Here is a 19,408-nt window from a genome sequence, read left to right as displayed (position 1 = left end):
AAGGATTATTCAATGACATGTTCCACTGTCATGCAGTTTAAATAGGGTGAGCAACGATATTGCCTCTTTAAAAAGGGACACATATGAAAAATACATATGTCAGGGTTCTTATACAAAACCTCTCTTTAAACAGCCCTAAAAACAGCCCTGACATGTATTTTTCATTTGTGTCTCTTTTTAAAGGGGCAATATGGTCACCATAAGTTTAAAACAAAAATGACTTTTACTGTGGGCACCATCCCTGTTAGAAGTAATGGAGCAGGTGCTGGAACAAGCAGATAACCCATGGGGAGATTCTGTGTGGTCACCTGAATTAAATGAGAAAAGGAGATCTAGACAGCAAATGCTCCATATACATGATGTCTTGAGGAGCGTTCATATGAGCCTGGCTTTTGGAATGTAGAGTGGGTGGGAAAGCAGTATAGAGCATCTGAGGAAGGGCCAGATCTCCTAAGTCAGAGTGCATCCACCTGTCAGGTGCAGAGTAGGACTTAGATTGGCATTAAAGGTGTGACTGTGCCTTTAAAAAAGAGAAACCTGATTAATTATACCAGCATGAGTGATGGAATATATATTAGAAGAAGGACTTCAAAGGGTTCTATTAGTGGGTAACTGGGATAGAAAAAGTGTGGATGCTTTTTCTGCACAATCCACACAGAGATTTTTATGGGTGTCAGGAAATTCCATAATGTTATATACATAATAAGTCTGGTCGGAAGGGGTGAAATAGACAAAACAGGGAAAAAGAAAGGAGGAAGAACTCCATGGGAGCAGAAAAGTGAAGTGGGTTGAAAATAAATTGAGGACCCACCGAGTGAAATTAAAAAAAAAATGAAAGCTGTTGCCAGTGTTGCCAGTGCCCAGCAGAGACAGTCCTAGTCTGGATATCCGGACCAGTGGTAATATAGGAGAACTGTTTATGGGACACTACGTTTATTTACTAAGCAAGAGTCGTGAGAATCAATGATGAGCCATTTGTTTGATGTGCTTTTAACATACCTCATAATCGTTTGAGGTCTGGTAATGTGAGTGTTCATTTGTCTTGATCTGAATAAATTTGTCATTTTTCAAGACTTACTACGCTTAGAGTAGTGTGCGCCTCTGTATTCCCCTTTTTGTTTCTATATAGCTTGTTCCGGTTGCCAGGACCGTGTTTCTTAAGGGGCTCTTAAGAAATGCTCCATATATATCCTTTTAGAATTGATTATTCATGTATTTACATATATATTAAATCATTTATACATGCATTTTTTATATAAGACATTCAAGCTGATTTTATTTTAATCTAATTTATTTCGTTTTATTTTATTAGGCTCTATGTAGGGTGCTCTTTCTGTGTTTATTCTGTATATATAATTGAAGTTCTTATCTGAATTATTTCCTGTTTTACTGCTGACATTGGTGAAGAATGTGAATTTGATCCTTGATTTCTAAAACTAGCCATTCTATCCTCTGGCTAGGACCACAATGCCTTGTGAAATGGATACATTTTTTCTAGGGAAGAATTTGGGTGTAAATAAAAAAAAAAAAAAAGAACAGAAAGCACTAGGGTGGCAAGTATCTGGAAAATAAGAGTAGCATTTATTTACCAGATGGACGGCAAACCTATGCATATGGCAGACTATTAGAAAATGATCATGTTTTATCCAAGAAAAAAACTTAAAAAATGGAAGGAGGTGGAGGGTGATTTAGGAGGAGTGCTTCCAATTCAAATTTAATTTGAAACTAATGAAATCCTAAACCACTCTAAAAACCTGTTCCTTTTAAGGGAAGACTGTATTAAAAAATGTTCTATCGTGCAGCAATTAAAAAAATATATATTATTAGAAGGCCCCCACCTGCAGGGGATGCTGGGCTTTATAGTTCTCTCCATACAGCTGCTTTGGAAGGACACACAGTTCAGTGTGTGGTGGGGTTAGGATGGAGCTGTTTGTTATGGGGCTGATATTTAAAGAAATAGAAGCACTCAACCTGGAACAAACAACAGCTCAGTAGCAGGTTCTTTGGCAAGTAAACTTGGAGCAGTGCTATCCACAAAGGAATACTTTCCTGAACTCCTGAAATGCCAGGCAATGCTCCACTGAATAAGGAGCATGGCAACCCCAGATGAGCATTTAAACCTTCTGTCAGACTTGTCAGTGAAGTGCAGCCATTTCATTCTAGGCACATTGGGCAGGAAGTTTATGTCTGATTTTCCCCATAACCATAATACATATATTTACAGAAAGTGAAGTGGTCAAAAATGAATGAACGCCAGCACAGTGGCTTGGTCTTTGGTGAGTCACCACCTGGGAGCTGCCTCTTTTAGCCCAATTGTGCCCATCAGCTCCCCTAAGGTGCATGGGGGAACCAGACGTCGACTTACTTTCCAATATGCCTAGAAGGATGCGGCTGCACCTCATTGATAAAGTCCACAGAAAGCACATCACTGATAAAGTCCACAGAAAGTTGAAAAGATATAACACATTCAGAACAGTGAGAACTTACATCTGAAATAAAAATAGAATATGAAAAAAAAACATCAGCTCATATAAGTGTATTATTCATGCCCTAGTTTCACAACTGTATTGTAACAAAAGGGGTTGAGCATCTGTTGACATTTGTAAATTGTATTTCCATACAATACTGTCTAAAGGGATTATTAACCTTACACCTGCAGCATTACACCCACAAATATGTATAGTAAAACGCCTCTTGGCGAGACTACCTTCAAACACTGATTTCAGGCCTTTTTTTAAACTTCACCAGCAATCTTTATTGCCATTGCCACAATTATTTTATTGTCAAGCCCAAAGGATAATAGAGAAAACTCTCTGTACAATGGGCCTAGATTTCTGTTTTTCTAATATTTTTAGCCGACTCTTTTTTTTTTACAAATTCGTCATGACTTGGTAAACACTTTAGATTAAAAGTTTTTATTGCTTTTGTGGTACCCCATTGTGACAGGCCTGGACTGACCATAGGGCATACAGTTTATTTGCCAGGTGGGCCGGGCCAGTTATGGGTCAGAGGTTGGTTGCCTTAGCCCCGCACATTTACAAGCATCATTATTTCTGCAAGATTAAGGGCCAGCCTTGCCCTGCCTCTCAGTGCCTTTCTATGTCTGGGAGCCAGTACAGGCTGTAGCTCTCGATTAAGTTTGGGCCCACACATCTAGGGCCCATTCTGTCCCTTCATTCATTATTAGCCTTCCTACAGGGGGGCTAGGTGGTGCCTGGGTTCCATCTGCATCCCCCCTCCATTTAATATAGGCTTCACTGTATTCAGACAATGTATAAATTTACTTTTATGGTGGCAGGGTTTCTAAGATAGCCACCAAAGTGTTGTTGTACAGAAAAGCCTGCCACTATCATTGTACAGGAAGTCTGTACAAGTGCATATTCTCTGACTTAGACTAACCAAGGGGAAGGAAGACACAGAGCAACAGCTCCTCTTTATGGTGCCTGTTGCTATATGTGGGTGCCTGTTTTGTTTGATTGTGTTACGTCTGGGGTGCTTTGTCTGTGCATGTGGATGCCTCTTGATATCTGTGTGTTTTTTCTCTCTGATAGAGCAGCTTACGTGTGATGCCAAGTGCCTGCTATTTTGAGTGATTGTGACTACACAGTCTAATGAGCAATAAATAGTTATTCTTTATATAGATATGAACTTTAATAGTTTTTTTATTATATTTCACCTTTTTACTATTTAATGATACCCTATTTACAGAATACAGCAAAAGAAGGGTGTAACAAACCTTTAAAGGGATATGAAACGCAAATGTTTCTTTCATGATTCAGATAGAGCATGTGATTTTAAACAACATTCTAATTCTATTATCAGTTTTACTTAATTTCTCTTGGTTTCTTTTGTTGAAAAGCAGGGACATATGCTTAGAAACCAGCTCATTTCTAGAGCACTATATGGCAGCAGTTTTGCAAGAATGTTATTCATTTTCAAGAGCTCTAGATGCCAGCACTATTTCCTGCCATGTAGTGCTCCAGATGCCTACCTAGCAGTGTTAATTTCGTTGACTAAAACTAAAACAATACCGATGACTAAAATACGAATAAAACTAAAATGGCATTTTAGTCAAAAGACTATGAATAAAACTAAATCAAAATGACATTTTAGTTAAAAGACATAGAGGCCCATTTATCAAGCTCCATATGGAGCTTGTGGGCCCGTGTTTCTGGCGAGTCTGAAGACTCGCCAGAAACAGCAGTTATGAAACAGCATTCTAAAGACCGCTGCTCCATAACCCTGTCTGTCTGCTCTGAACAGGCGGACAGGAATCGCCACAATTCAACCCGATCGAGTACGATCGGGTTGTTTGACACCTCCCTGCTGGCGGCTGATTGGCCGTGATTCTGCAGGGGGCGGCGTTGCACCAGCAGCTCTTGTGAGCTGCTGGCGCAATGCTGAATATGGAGAGCGTATTGCTCGCCGTATTCAGCGAGGTCTTGCGGACCTGATCTGCACTGTTGGATCAAGTCCGCAAGACCTTTGATAAATAGGCCTCTATGACTAAAACGAAATTAACATTTGCTGTCAAAATTAACACTTTATGCAAGGTGTTATAATCAATCAATCCATATCTAATTACTGCTTTTTTCTAATAATAATAAAAAAAAGCAAGGCTATCTTCTTGTTTATTTACTAAACTTTGTTTTATTTAATTTTAAATCTGATAAATTTGTATTGCATGTTTAAACCTTAATACCATAATTAAAAACAAGTTAATAAACCTTCACTCCAGGAGTATATAATGAGTTTGGAAGTTCAAGAGCAGTGTTAATTTCGCTGCCGAAAAATTATCGCCATAGTTTTCGTCAGCTGCATGTTTTCAGTGACGAAAACTAAACGATAACTAAATAAAAACTGAGGTAATAGAATTAAAACTATGATGAAAATCCATTGCAATTTTCGTTAAGGAACGAAAACAAGACGAAAATGTTAGGGTGAGATTATTACAGTCAGTGGCGGATCCAGGGGGGGGGGATTGGCACAGTTTTCTTCTTGCCATAGGGGGGTAGTTATCAAGCCGTCAACCTCAAATATGCTGGAATTCCGCAGCGTATTTGTGGTGAGGCTGATTCGCCTTAGTTATCAAAGGCTAGAGACCGACAAAAGTAGAATTTTGTGATGTAAACTTCGATCCGCCGGACTCAGTCCGACACAGATCGATTCTTACGTCACTCCAGATGTTCCGCACACAAGTACGGCACAATCTGACTACTTTTGCTAGTTATCAAAAAACTAGCAGGTACGCTCGGCACTTTTACGGCCCAGCGTACCTGGTTTTCAAACCGCCACCCTGGAAGCGGCGGATCCCATAGGAATCAATGGGAGTCTGACCATAGCGAAAGTACAAGTTCGCTGCTGCCAGATATCCCATTGATTCCTATGGGAGCTGTCTACACCTAACACCCTAACATTTACCCCGAGTCTAAACACCTCTAATCTGTCCCCCCCTACACCGCCACAACTAAATAAAATGATTAACCCCTAAGCCGCCGCTCACCGCAAGCTACTCTATACATATTAAACCCTAAACCGCCGCTCCCGGAGCCCACCGCCACCTACATGATACCTAGTAACCCCTTATCCTGCCCCCCTATAATAAAGTTATTAACCCCTATCCTGCCGATCCTGCACCTCGCCGCAAATAAATAAATAGTTTAACCCCTAAACCGCTGCTCCCTGACCCTGCCGCAACCTATATTAAACTTATTAACCCCTAATCTGCCCCCCCTACACCGTCGCCACCTATAATACATTTATTAACCCCTATCCTGCCCCCCACTACACCGCCGCCACTGTAATACATTTATTAACCCCTAAACCTAAGTCTAACACTAACCCTAACACCCCCCTAACTTAAATATTAATTAAATAAATCTAAATCATATTTCTATTATGAACTAAATTAATCCTATTTAAAACTAAATACTTACCTTTAAAATAAACCCTAATATAGCTACAATATAAATAATAATTATATTGTAGCTATCTTAGGATTTATTTTTATTTTACAGGTACCTTTCAATTTATTTTAACTAGGTACAATAGCTATTAAATAGTTATTAACTATTTAATAGCTTACCTAGCTAAAATAAAGAGAAATGTACCTGTAAACTAAAAACTAACCTAAGTTACAATTACACCTAACACTACACTATACTTTAATAAATTATTCCTATTTAAAACGAAATACTTACCTGTAAAATAAACCCATAGGCCTAGATTTAGAGTTTGGCGTTAGCCGTGAAAACCAGCGTTAGAGGCTCCTAACGCTGGTTTTAGGCTACCTCCGGTATTTGGTGTCACTCAAAAAAGGGTCTAACGCTCACTTTTCAGCCGCGACTTTTCCATACCGCAGATCCCCTTACGTAAATTGCGTATCCTATCTTTTCAATGGGATTTTTCTAACTCCGGTATTTAGAGTCGTGTCTGAAGTGAGCGTTAGAAATCTAACGACAAAACTCCAGCCGCAGGAAAAAAGTCAGTAGTTAAGAGCTTTCTGGGCTAACGCCGGTTTATAAAGCTCTTAACTACTGTACTCTAAAGTACACTAACACCCATAAACTACCTATGTACCCCTAAACCAAGGTCCCCCCACATCGCCGCCACTCGATTAAATTTTTTAACCCCTAATCTGCCGACCGCCACCTACGTTATCCTTATGTACCCCTAATCTGCTGCCCCTAACACCGCCGACCCCTATATTATATTTATTAACCCCTAATCTGCCCCCCACAACATCGCCGCCAGCTACCTACACTTATTAACCCCTAATCTGCCGACCGCAAAGCGCCGCCAGCTACATTATCCCTATGTACCCCTAATCTGCTGCCCTAACATCGCCGACCCCTATATTATATTTATTAACCCCTAATCTGCCCCCCTCAAAGTCGCCTCCACCTGCCTACACTTATTAACCCCTAATCTGCCGAGCGGACCGCACCACTACTATAATAAAGTTATTAACCCCTAATCCGCCTCACTAACCCTATAATAAATAGTATTAACCCCTAATCTGCCCTCCCTAACATTGCCGACACCTAACTTCAATTATTAACCCCTAATCTGCCGACCGGAGCTCACCGCTATTCTAATAAATGTATTAACCCCTAAAGCTAAGTCTAACCCTAACACTAACACCCCCCTAAGTTAAATATAATTTTTATCTAACGAAATTAATTAACTCTTATTAAATAAATTATTCCTATTTAAAGCTAAATACTTACCTGTAAAATAAATCCTAATATAGCTACAATATAAATTATAATTACATTTAGCTATTTTAGGATTAATATTTATTTTACAGGCAACTTTGTAATTATTTTAACCAGGTACAATAGCTATTAAATAGTTAAGAACTATTTAATAGTTACCTAGTTAAAATAATTACAAAATTACCTGTAAAATAAATCCTAACCTAAGTTACAATTAAACCTAACACTATACTATCATTAAATTAATTAAATAAAATACCTATAATTACCTACAAATAAACCTAACACTACACTATCAATACATTAATTAAATACAATATCTACAAATAACTACAATGAAATAAACTAACTAAAGTACAAAAAATAAAAAAGAACTAAGTTACAAAAAGTAAAAAAATATTTACAAACATAAGAAAAATATTGCAACAATTTTAAACTAATTACACCTACTCTAAGCCCCCTAATAAAATAACAAAGACCCCCAAAATAAAAAATGCCCTACCCTATTCTAAATTACTAAAGTTCAAAGCTCTTTTACCTTACCAGCCCTGAACAGGGCCCTTTGCGGGGCATGCCCCAAGAAGTTCAGCTCTTTTGCCTGTAAAAAAAAACATACAATACCCCCCCCAACATTACAACCCACCACCCACATACCCCTAATCTAACCCAAACCCCCCTTAAATAAACCTAACACTAAGCCCCTGAAGATCATCCTACCTTGTCTTCACCTCACCAGGTATCACCGATCCGTCCTGGCTCCAAAATCTTCATCCAACCCATGCGGGGGCTGGCGATCCATCATCCGGTGGCTGAAGAGGTCCAGAAGAGGCTCCAAAGTCTTCATCCTATCCGGGAAGAAGAGCCGATCCGGACCGGCAACCATCTTGATCCAAGCGGCATCTTCTATCTTCATCCGATGACGACCGGCTCCATCCTGAAGACCTCCACCACGGACCCATCTTCTTCCGGCGACGTCCAACTGAAGAATGACGGTTCCTTTAAGGGACGTCATCCAAGATGGCGTCCCTCGAATTCCGATTGGCTGATAGGATTCTATCAGCCAATCGGAATCGGAATCAGATTGAGCTTGCATTCTATTGGCTGATCGGAACAGCCAATAGAATGCGAGCTCAATCTGATTGGTTGACTGGATCAGCCAATCGGATTGAACTTGAATCTGATTGGCTGATTCAATCAGCCAATCAGATTTTTCCTACCTTAATTCCGATTGACTGATAGAATCCTATCAGCCAATCGGAATTGAAGGGACGCCATCTTGGATGACGTCCCTTAAAGGAGCCTTCATTCGTCGGTAGTCCGTCGGGAAAGAAGGATGTTCCGCGTCGGCGGGATGAAGATTCAAGACCCGGCTTCGAAGATGACCTCGCCCGGATAGAAGACTTCTTCAGCGCCTCTTGGAAGATGACATCGCCCGGATGGAAGATTTCTTCAGCGCCGCTTGGAGGATCACTTCATCGGATGGAAGATTTCTTCAGCGCCCCTTGGATGATCACTTCTGCCGGTCCGGATGTCCTCTTCAGTTCCATCGGTGGCTCGGCTGAGTTAAGACGACTAAAGGTAGGATGATCTTCAGGGGATTAGTGTTAGGTTATTTTAAGGGGGGTTTGGGTTAGATTAGGGGTATGTGGGTGGTGGGTCTTAATGTTGGGGGGGGTTGTATTTTTCTTTTACAGGCAAAAGAGCTGAATTCTTTGGGGCATGCCCCCACAAAAGGCCCTTTTAAGGGCTGGTAAGGTATAAGAGCTTTGAACTTTTTAAATGTAGAATAGGGTAGGGCATTTTTTTATTTTGGGGGGGTTTGTTATTTTATTAGGGGCTTAGATTAGGTGTAAGTAGCTTAAAATTGTTGTAATATTTTTTTAAATGTTTGTAACTTATTTTTTTTATTTTTTGTAACTTAGCTTTTTTTATTTTTTGTACTTTAGTTAGTTTATGTAATTGTATTTAATTGTAGTTATTTGTAGGTAATTTATTTAATTAATGTAATGATAGTGTAGTGTTAGGTTTAATTGTAACTTATGTTAGGATTTATTTTACAGGTAATTTTGTATTTCTTTTAGCTAGGTAGTTATTAAATAGTTAATAACTATTTAACAACTATTCTAACTAGCTAAAATAAATACAAAGTTACCTGTAAAATAAATATAAATCCTAAAATAGCTACAATGTAATTATTAATTATATTGTAGCTATCTTAGGGTTTATTTTACAGGTAAGTATTTAGTTTTAAATAGGAATAATTTATTAAAGTATAGTGTAGTGTTAGGTGTAATTGTAACTTTTAGTTAGTTTTTAGTTTACAGGTACATTTCTCTTTATTTTAGCTAGGTAAGCTATTAAATAGTTAATAACTATTTAATAGCTATTGTACCTAGTTAAAATAAATTGAAAGGTACCTGTAAAATAAAAATAAATCCTAAGATAGCTACAATATAATTATTATTTATATTGTAGCTATATTAGGGTTTATTTTATAGGTAAGTATTTAGTTTTAAATAGGATTAACTTAGTTAATAGTAGAAATATTATTTAGATTTATTTAATTAATATTTAAGTTAGGGGGGTGTTAGGGTTAGTGTTAGACTTAGGTTTAGGGGTTAATAATTTTATTACATTGGCGGCGGTGTAGTGGGGAGCAGGATAGGGGTTAATAAATTTATTATAGGTGGCGACGGTGTAGGGGGGGCAGGATAGGGGTTAATAAATTTAATATAGGTTGCGGCGGGTTCAGGGAGCGGCGGTTTAGGGGTTAAACTATTTATTTATTTGCGGGATCAGCAGGATAGGGGTTAATAACTTTATTATAGAGGGCGACGGTATAGGGGGGGCAGGATAGGGGTTACTAGGTATAATGTAGGTGGCAGCGGTGTCCGGGAGCGGCGGTTTAGGGGTTAATACATTTATAAGACTTGTGGCGGGGTCTAGGAGCGGCGGTTTAGGGGTTAGTAACTTTATTTAGTTGCGGGGGGCTCCGGGGGCGCCGGTATAGGGGGTAGAACAGTGTAGTTTAGTGTGAGTGCTTAGTGACAGGATAGCAAGAAAGCTGTCAAACAGCCGAAGAGCAGCGAGATCGGATGAGTGATAACTCTCACAGTCCGCTGCTCATCGCCCTGCAGCTTTTTGACAGCTTTACTTGATAACTTAGGCAAATTGTTTCAGGTCCACGGTGGCGATGTGAGGCGAGCTTAGGCGGGCGTATTGGGCCGGCGAAGGCAGGAAAGTTGACACGTTGATAACTACCCCCATAGTCTCAATAAAGTTTCCTTTGCATAAACTCAGTTTTTTTCTTTAATGATTCAGATAGAGCATGCAATTTTAAGCAACTTTCTAATAACTTCTATTATCAATTTTTCTTCGTTCTCTTGCTATCTTTATTTAAAAAGCCGGAATGTAACGCTTAGGAGCTGGTTCCACACACTAATGGCATTGTAGCATGTGCACTTTTTCTTTGAATGTATTTGAGAATTATAACTGTTGAAATAATAATTTGTGAACAATCAATTGTTTCTTCTCATGGAAATAAGAATAACCCACGAGTATGGGTTTAAGTTATGCTGTGCCTGTGCTAGCTGCAGAAACGTTTTGTTGTGTTGAGTTACTTGATACTTGTTTTAATTGTTAATAGAGAACTGTTAAAGTTTTTATATTCGGCAATATGTGCAATACAGCCAATACAGTTTACAGTTTGTTTTTTATATTTTAAAGTTGCACTTCTGTTTGTTTATGAAACTTGGTTTCATTTAATTTTAAGTTTAATAAAGACGTTATATATCACAGCAGTTAAATCTGTGTCTGTATTGCATGTTTAAACCTTAATACCATAAATAATAACAGGTTATTAGATCTTTACTCCTGTAGTATATAATGAGTTTGGGAATTATAGAGAAATGCTAAAACTTGCATTACACTTTAACTAAACCCCTTAGATTAAGCCGACTAGAACTCGACTAAAACTAAAACAATTCAGATGACTAAAATACGACTAAAACTAAAATAGCATTTTAGTCAAAAGACTATGGGGCAGATTTGTCAAGTGTCGGGAGGACATGATCCGCTGTAGCAGATCATATCCGCCCAACATCGCTAAACGCGATGCAATGTTACCCCCTGCACATTTGCAGCCAATCGGCCGCTACCAGGAGGTGTCAATCATCCCGAGTTGAGGAGCAGCGGTCTTATGACCGCTGCTTCTTTACTTTGGTTTACGGCGAGCCTGAAGACTCACGCAGAAACAGATGCATCCGCAGAATAATAAATCTACCCTTATGACTAAGACTAAATCGAAATTTTCCGTCAAAATTAACACTGATACCTAAGTATCTATTCAACACAGAATATCATGAAAACGCAGCAAATTTGATAATAGAAGTAAATTGAAAAGTTTTTTTAAATGGTATGCTCTGCCTGAAACACAAAAGAAAAAAAATGGATTTCATATCTCTTTAAATTTTAAATGATTTTGTAATTCAATCCAGTACCTTATGCTTGTCGGTTTTGATGAATAGTTAAATAATAAAAAGGGGGGAGTGGGCTGCTCTGCCTTAAAATGCCCAGGCCTATTTTTGGTTCCAGTCCAACCCTGCATTGCGCCACGCTTGTTTTGAATTTTTTGACCATAAGACTATTCTATTTTTATAATGCGGTTGGATCTTTAAATGGAGTTTTTATGTCCTGAAATTGATTTGTTATGCCTAACAGGGGCGGTCCCCGAGCACTCTGCAATTGATTCTACAGCAGAAGAATACCACGGACAGGATTACAACTGGAGCACCCTTCCTCTTTTGTGTGGGTTTAGATTAAATGTAGAACAATATCATAAAGAACAGACTGAATGGGACAAAAATCACTAGGATAATTTAGCTGCAGATATTTGTCTCCAAAGAGGAGACTTTTTTTTCACTTTTAAAGGGATACTACCCCCAAATTTTTTCTTTCATAATTCAGATAGAGCATGCAATTTTAAGCACCTTTCCTATTATCAATTTTTCTTTATTCTCATGTTATCTTGATTTGAAAAAGCAGTAATAAAAGGTTAGGAGCCGGCCCATTTTTAGTTCAGCACCTCGGCTGTCGGCTACATTCAGCCACAAATCAGCAAGTGCTACCCAGGTGCTGAACAAAAAATGGTCCGGCTCTAAAGCTTACAGTACTGTTTTTTCAAATCAAGATAAAATGAGAACAAAGAAAAATTGATAATAGGAGTACATTAGAAAGGTGCTTAAAATCTCTTGCTCTATCTGAATCATGAAAGAAAAAAAATTGGGTTTAGTATCCCTTTAAGTGTATTCAAAATCTTTCAACGTTTTTGTTAAAAGGTTTCTTAGGATAAATGAAAGTTTTTTGTATAGGTTTGTGTCTCTAAAATGGAGTAAAAAAGCTGCATCAGTGTTATCTAGATGCAACATATTCATATTACCTTGCTTCTGCCAAATCTCACTTCCAGTATGTTTTTCACAAATGCTTTCAACTGAGTACAAAATAGTTATATTGAAATATGATGTCACTTACAGGTTTATTGTGTGACATTTCCTGAGTTTGGATAAAGAACGTTCACAGTAATGGCAATAGCAATGGTGCTGTACTCTAAATTATCTGTCATTTATATGGGGTTTTTTGTTTGTGTGAAAAACTGCAATTTAAAAGCATTTTCAATGTAAAATCAAATTAATGCAGCTGTATAAGTTGTCTACTTCCTAATAATGCACATTGACTGATAGGCACTTTCTACTATTGTTCATTGGCTGATTGGCACTTTCTACTATCTTATTGGCACTTTTTACTATCATATCCGCCCGACATCGCTAAACGGCACTTTCTACTATTGTTTATTGGCTGATTGGCACTTTCTACTTATTATTATCGGTTATTAGTAAAGTGCCAACAGATTGCACAGCGCTATAAACAAAGACAGAGTACAACAAAACAATTATAGGGATCAAATGGGTAGAGGGCCCTACCAAGAGTCACACTGTTGATCTGCAACAGTGATCTGGAAACAGCTGGACTCTTAGGCATACATGCTAAGGGGGTTCAGGGGATAGCAATGGAGGAGAGGAACTGATATAAAGAAAGGTTGTAGGTTGTATGCATCCCTGAACAGTAGAGTCTTTAGGGAGCGTTTGAAGCTTTGTATGTCAGAGTGAGAATTTTGTGTTTAATCCTAGAGGCAAGAGGAAGCTAGTTAAGGGATTGTCAGAAAGGTGAAGCAGATGAAGAGCGACTTGTAAGGAAGATGAGACTGGCAGAGGCATTCATTATGGATTGTAAATGAGCTAGGTGGCAGCTGGGGAGGACAGAGTTGCAGTAATCGAGGCAGGAAAGGATGAGAGAGTGGATTTAAATCTTAGTTGTCTCTTGTGTAAGGAAATGTCTAATTTTAGAGATGTTTTTAAGGTGGAAGCGGCAGGCTTTAGCCAAGGACTGAATGTGAGGAGTTAAAGAAAGATCTGAGTCTAATGTGACCCTGAGACATCGAGCATGTGGGGTAGGGATAATGATGGAGTTGTTGACAGTTATAGAGAGATTCAGGGTAGACATTTTGGAAGAAGGGGGGAAATAAGGAGCTCCGTTTTGGAGAGATTTAGCTTGAGGTAGTGAAAGGACATCCAGGAAGAGATGTAAGAAAGACAGTTAGTGACACGGGTTAGCAAGGAAGCAGATAGGTCTGGTGCAGAGAAGTAAATTTGGGTGTCGTCGGCATACAAATGATATTGGAAACCATGGGACTTTATAAGGGAACCTAATGATGATCTGTAGATTGAGAAGAGTAAGGGACCAAGGACAGAGCCTTGCGGTACCCCGACAGAAAGTGGTGATGGGGCAGAGGAGGCCCCAGAAAAGGTTACACTAAAGGTACGGTTTGACAGCTAGGAAGAGAACCACAAGAGGGCTGTGTCACAGATGCCGAAGGATAGAAGGGTTTGGAGCAAAAGAGGGTAGTCAACAGTATCAAAGGCTGCGGACAGATCAAGGAGGATAAGCAGAGAGAAGTGGCCTTTTGATTTTGCTGTAAGTAGGTCGTTGGTAACCTTAACGATTGTGGAGTGTTGGGGACGAAATCCAGATTGCAGTGGGTCAAGGAGGGAGTTTAATGTAAGGAAATGAGATAGGCGTGCATATACTAGTTTTTCGAGAAGCTTTGAGGCAAGAGGGAGGAGGGAAATAAGGCAGTAGTTGGATGGAGAGGTTGGATCATGGGAAGGTTTTTTAAGGATAGGTGTGACTAGTGCATGTTTCAGAGATGAGGGAAATATACCGATGCTGAGGGAGAGGTTGAAAATGTGTGAGAGTATAGGGGTAAGGGTAGAAGAGAGGGAGGGGAGTAGCTGTGAGGAGATAGGGTCAAGGGGACAGGTAGTGAGGTGAGAGTGCAGTATAAGTTCTGAAACTTCTTCAGTAACAGGGGAGAAAGAGCTAAGTTTATGGCTATGTGGGTTGTGGTTGCTTGCTAGCGTTTATGGGGGTGAGAGAATGGAATTATGTTGAGAGCTGATTTCGTTTCTGATGGAGTCAATTTTGTTATTGAAGTGGCTGGCAAAGTCTTGAGCTGACAAAGAAGTTGTATTAGGAGGTTGGGGTGGGCGGAGAAGAGTATTGAAAGTGGAGAAGACATTTCTAATGCTCGTTGGCTGATTGGCACTTCCTTTAAATTCTCAGTGGTTGTTATGTACTTTTTGAACATTACCAGGAAGTACATGTAAGTCAAATATTAGCAGGAAGTGCACAACTTATACTGATATTCTTAAAAAATATTATGTTAAAGGGATAGGAAAGTCAAAATTAAACTTGTATGATTCAGATAAAGCCTGTAATTTTAAGACACTTTTAAATTCACTTCTATTTTTAAATGTGCTTCATTCTCTTGCTATCCATTTTTTAAAAAGAATACACACATATCCTAAACTAGTGGGAGCTAGCTTTTGATTGGTTCCTGCACACGTGTCTCTTGTGATTGGCTAACTAGTTGTATTCATCTAGCTGCCAGTAGTGCAATGATACTCCTTCACAGGGCCGCCACTAGAAATTTTGGGGCCCCTGACTTAACCATTGATCAGACCCCCCCTTCCTTTGACATGTGCAATTTTTGACCAAGTGACTAAAACGTATATGCACTTTATTCTTATGTGTCTATTTAAACTTGGAAATGTTGTAAAGGTAGTAACATACAAGCACACAGACACACTCATACACTGAAACACACACACACACTCACACATAAGGATTCACATATAGACACTCTAGCAGACACGCAAAGAAACACACTCAGACACCCAAACAGACACTCAGCACTTGTTTACATTGACCTGACAAGCAATGAGGTAAATTACAGTTTTGTAAAAAAAAAAAAGGAGATTTAGAAAACAAAATATGGAGTTCTGATTATCTTTTTGTAAAGGAAGATGCCAACTAAATGATGACAACAGCATGCAGTGGCTGAAAGGAAGGTCCCTGAACTGCCTAAACAATAATTTAAAGGTTAAATGGTAGATTGGTGACTTCTGGAAAGGTCTCATTAGTCTCAAAGTCTGTAGAAAGATGTGAATAATCAGTAGTAAGGTCAAAATGTCCTAAAAAAGAACAGACAATGGACACACACACACAAATTCAAACACAAACTTGCACATACACCCAAGGAAACACTGACAGAGACAGCCTCAGAAAACACACAAAGACATACACACAGACACCCACAGAAAACACACAAAGACATACACACACACAGAGAGTCAACCAAATAAAACACAGAAAGACATACATACACACACCCTCACTGAGACATCCACAGAAAACACACAAAGACATACACACGCCCTCACAGACACCCACAGAAAACACACACCCTCACAGAGACATCCACAGAAAACACAGACATACATACATACATACCAACACACACCCTCACAGAGACATCCACAGAAAACACAGACATACACACCCACCCTCACAGAGGCATCCAGAGAAAATACACAAAGACAAACATACACACACCCTCACAAAGACACCCATAGAAAAAGCTCAAAGACATATGCACACACCCTCACAGACATCCACAGAAAATGCACAATGACATACACACCCACCCTCACAGAGAGACTCACAAAAAAAAATACATACACCCTCATAGAGACACAAACCAAAGCACAAAGACATAAACACAGACACCCACAGAAACACTCACAGGAGGAAACATTTATGCACCTTGCATCCCCTAAATCAACAGTGTGTGACATGCATGATAAAAAAAAATTGCAGAAATTAAGAGATCACTTTTTAAAGAATCATATTTGTAAATGTGCAAACAAAAATAATTCTGTGAATTCAAAATTGTACATTAATGATCTGGGTAGATGGCTAGATGAAGAAAAGTACTTTTATAAAGGTTAACATATGTTTGATTTTTCCCCATTTTCCCCAACTAAGAGCACCACTTCAAATATAGTGTACAAATGTTCCCATCTGTCAGCTGTACTTATGGATTTTGAAAATGCTGTACTCTATATGGTCTTGGTGGAACCATAAGCTGTGGTACTCATACCATTAGATCTGGTTAAATGCAGGATTTAGGCTTGTTGGTATGTATTTCATAATTAAGTCAGCTGTAGTATAAACTAAACAGTTTTAAGTTAACCTGTCTCATTTCAAACACTGAGCAATCTTAGTCTGAGAGTATAACATGTTATGCAGATGTAAAAATCTTAGATAAAATGCCTCCTTGCATCTGGAAAGTCCTTGCATAAAAGGGGCAGTAAACTGGAATGTAATATCTATCTATCTATCTATATATCTATATATCTATATATATCTATATATATAAAATGCATATCTTCCAAAAGGGCACCTACCACATTTGTGTATTGATGAGGAAACATTTTTATGGACCCCTGGCCCCACCATACAACTACTACCACACTGAAGTTACAATCCGAAATTGCACAAAGTAAGTCCTACCTCCTCTGCAAATGAAAGTGATCTGCCGTCTGACTCAGGCACACACTGTAAAAACAAAGTGCCTAGTCTGTCTCACACTGTGCATAGTGGTGTAGTGCACACTCAGAAATACTCTCAAATGCTAATACTTTACTCCTTGTAATAACATTTCCCATGCTAAATTAGCACTCTGCTGTAATACCCACTGGTGGCTGCCAAAATTTAAAAAAAAAATAAAAATTTTTTTTTTTAGTTATTGCCACATGGGGCCCCCCTGGCCCATTGGGCCCCTGACAGGAGTCACCCCTGTCACCCCCTGATGGCGGCCCTGCTCCTTCAGCAAATGTTAACAAGAGAATGAAGCAAATCTTATAATAGAAGTAAATTAGATAGTTGTTTAAAATTGTATGCATTATCCAAATCATGAAAGAAAATGCTTGGGCTTCCTGTTCCTTTAAAGATGTCATAATTAAACAGCCATCAGCAAATAAAAAAAAAAAACAACAAAAAACAATGTTGAAATGTTGTTATTTGACAAGAATTACAAAAAAAATGTTTTGAGTGTTGTATCCTTTAACTTTACAGCATATTTTGTATTTTCTTTATTTCATGATAATTTTTCTACATTTTCACAAGTAGCCTTTAAATCAAAGTAAAACATTCTGCATGTTCTTGTCCCTTTACACAAGAATTAACTAAGAATGAAGAATCAAAGTAAATGCTACATCTATCCCCTCAGTATTCAAGTATACAATGCCACAAGGGTCATTCTCTATAATCCATATGACTTTCAGGGCTATATTACAATGACTTAACTGCTGTTAAAAGTGAATAGCATGTGCTGCACCAGGGATATTTTTAGCACGGTGACTTCTGATTGCATAAAGACTCTTTAAAAGCAGTGTAATCAATACCAAAGTAAAGGTTGAGAAAGAATTCATAATGATCTGCGATGGGAGAAGATTTTGTAAATGAAAAAAATGTAGTGGTATGTTGCTTATATTACTTATAAATATTTTTTACTTCTAACAAATAAGTCAAGAACAAACTACAGGTGATTTTTTATTTCTTGTCCACATAATTAATTTACTAAGTCGCTAACAACTGCCACAAGCTATGTCTGGCGGTTGAATGTCAGTCTCTTAGAGGACTGGTTTGGGATTTTATTTTCTTGCATTTTATCTGGTGCAAGGTTTCAAGTGACCTTGCAGTAAAGTAATTTTACCAGTACTTGTTCTATAGATTTCTTGCCCTGTGCCATGTCTCAGAGGTATGCATGTATCGCTAACTCACAGTATTTAAACCTTTTTCTGCCAGAGGGCTTGAAATACAGAAAATAGACTTAGGTCTGTTTTTTTTTTTTTGAGTGAAGGTAATGATTTTTCTAAGTCTTGTATAACACAGAACTCATTGGCAATTGCAGTATTTTATTAGGAAATACTTTCTGAACTGAAAAGCTTTTGTATTTATTGAGATATATATATATATATATATATATATATATATATATATATATATATATATATATATATGTGTGTGTGTGTGTGTGTTTCAGGGAGAAATATCACTAAAGTTTACTAGTCAGGGGTTAAAAGTTACTAGTCCAGAGGGAAATGTATGTAGTACTAGTCCACTCAATGTTGATAGGAAAAAGTAAAGGGCTAGATTACAAGTTGAGCTCAAAATATCTCTTCTGCAAAAGCGATATTTGTGCTCAATTTAGTAATACCAGCGCATGCAAGGTGCTCACAAGAGTGCGTTTCCATAGACTCCAATGGGAGCCACGTTCTTATGCCGTCAGACACGGCATGAGAACCAGTGCAGCAAAGGGAGTAAGTCGTGCAGCAATGGGCAGCAAATATAAAGATATATGAAAATATACAGATATATATTATGTGTTAATATGTGTACAGTATATATACACACATTAACACTTAAATTTAGATGTATATAAGCATATACATATATATTTATTGAGAACACACAGTCCCCATAGACCGCAATGTAAAGGCACTTTTCAGTGTAAAGGCAACTTTAGCCACCCAAAACAGCTTAGTGCAGTTTTTTTTATTAAAAAAAGATACTTTTTTAATAAAAAACTAAACTATACTTTAATTTGGGGCCAATTACAGCACTTTTAAAAAATGAACCAGAAGTCTGACATCTGGTTAATTAATTTTTTAGTGCTAATTGCTACCGCAAGCTTGCAGTAGCAATAAACAGCCACTTGTAATGGCAAATTG

At 38.3% G+C, this 19,408-nt stretch overlaps 1 protein-coding gene and 1 long non-coding RNA gene across 2 annotated transcripts in view; one reads left to right on the top strand and one right to left on the bottom strand.

Annotated features, from left to right (window-relative positions):
- The window catches only part of KCNB2 (potassium voltage-gated channel subfamily B member 2), a 488,521-nt gene that overhangs the window by 398,257 nt on the left and 70,856 nt on the right, over positions 1–19,408 (bottom strand). The gene's annotated exons all lie outside the window — the stretch shown is intronic.
- The window catches only part of LOC128660995 (uncharacterized), a 97,911-nt gene continuing 96,568 nt past the window's right edge, over positions 18,066–19,408 (top strand). Inside the window, exon 1 of the long non-coding RNA XR_008402600.1 lies at positions 18,066–18,153. This is a non-coding gene — a long non-coding RNA (uncharacterized LOC128660995). The remainder of the gene's footprint in view (positions 18,154–19,408) is intronic.

Source organism: Bombina bombina, chromosome 5, assembly GCF_027579735.1.
Source record: "Bombina bombina isolate aBomBom1 chromosome 5, aBomBom1.pri, whole genome shotgun sequence".
Classification (NCBI taxonomy): domain Eukaryota; kingdom Metazoa; phylum Chordata; class Amphibia; order Anura; family Bombinatoridae; genus Bombina; species Bombina bombina.
The sequence above is the reverse complement of the archived record's forward strand: the minus strand, read 5'-3'. Positions and strand labels throughout refer to the sequence as shown.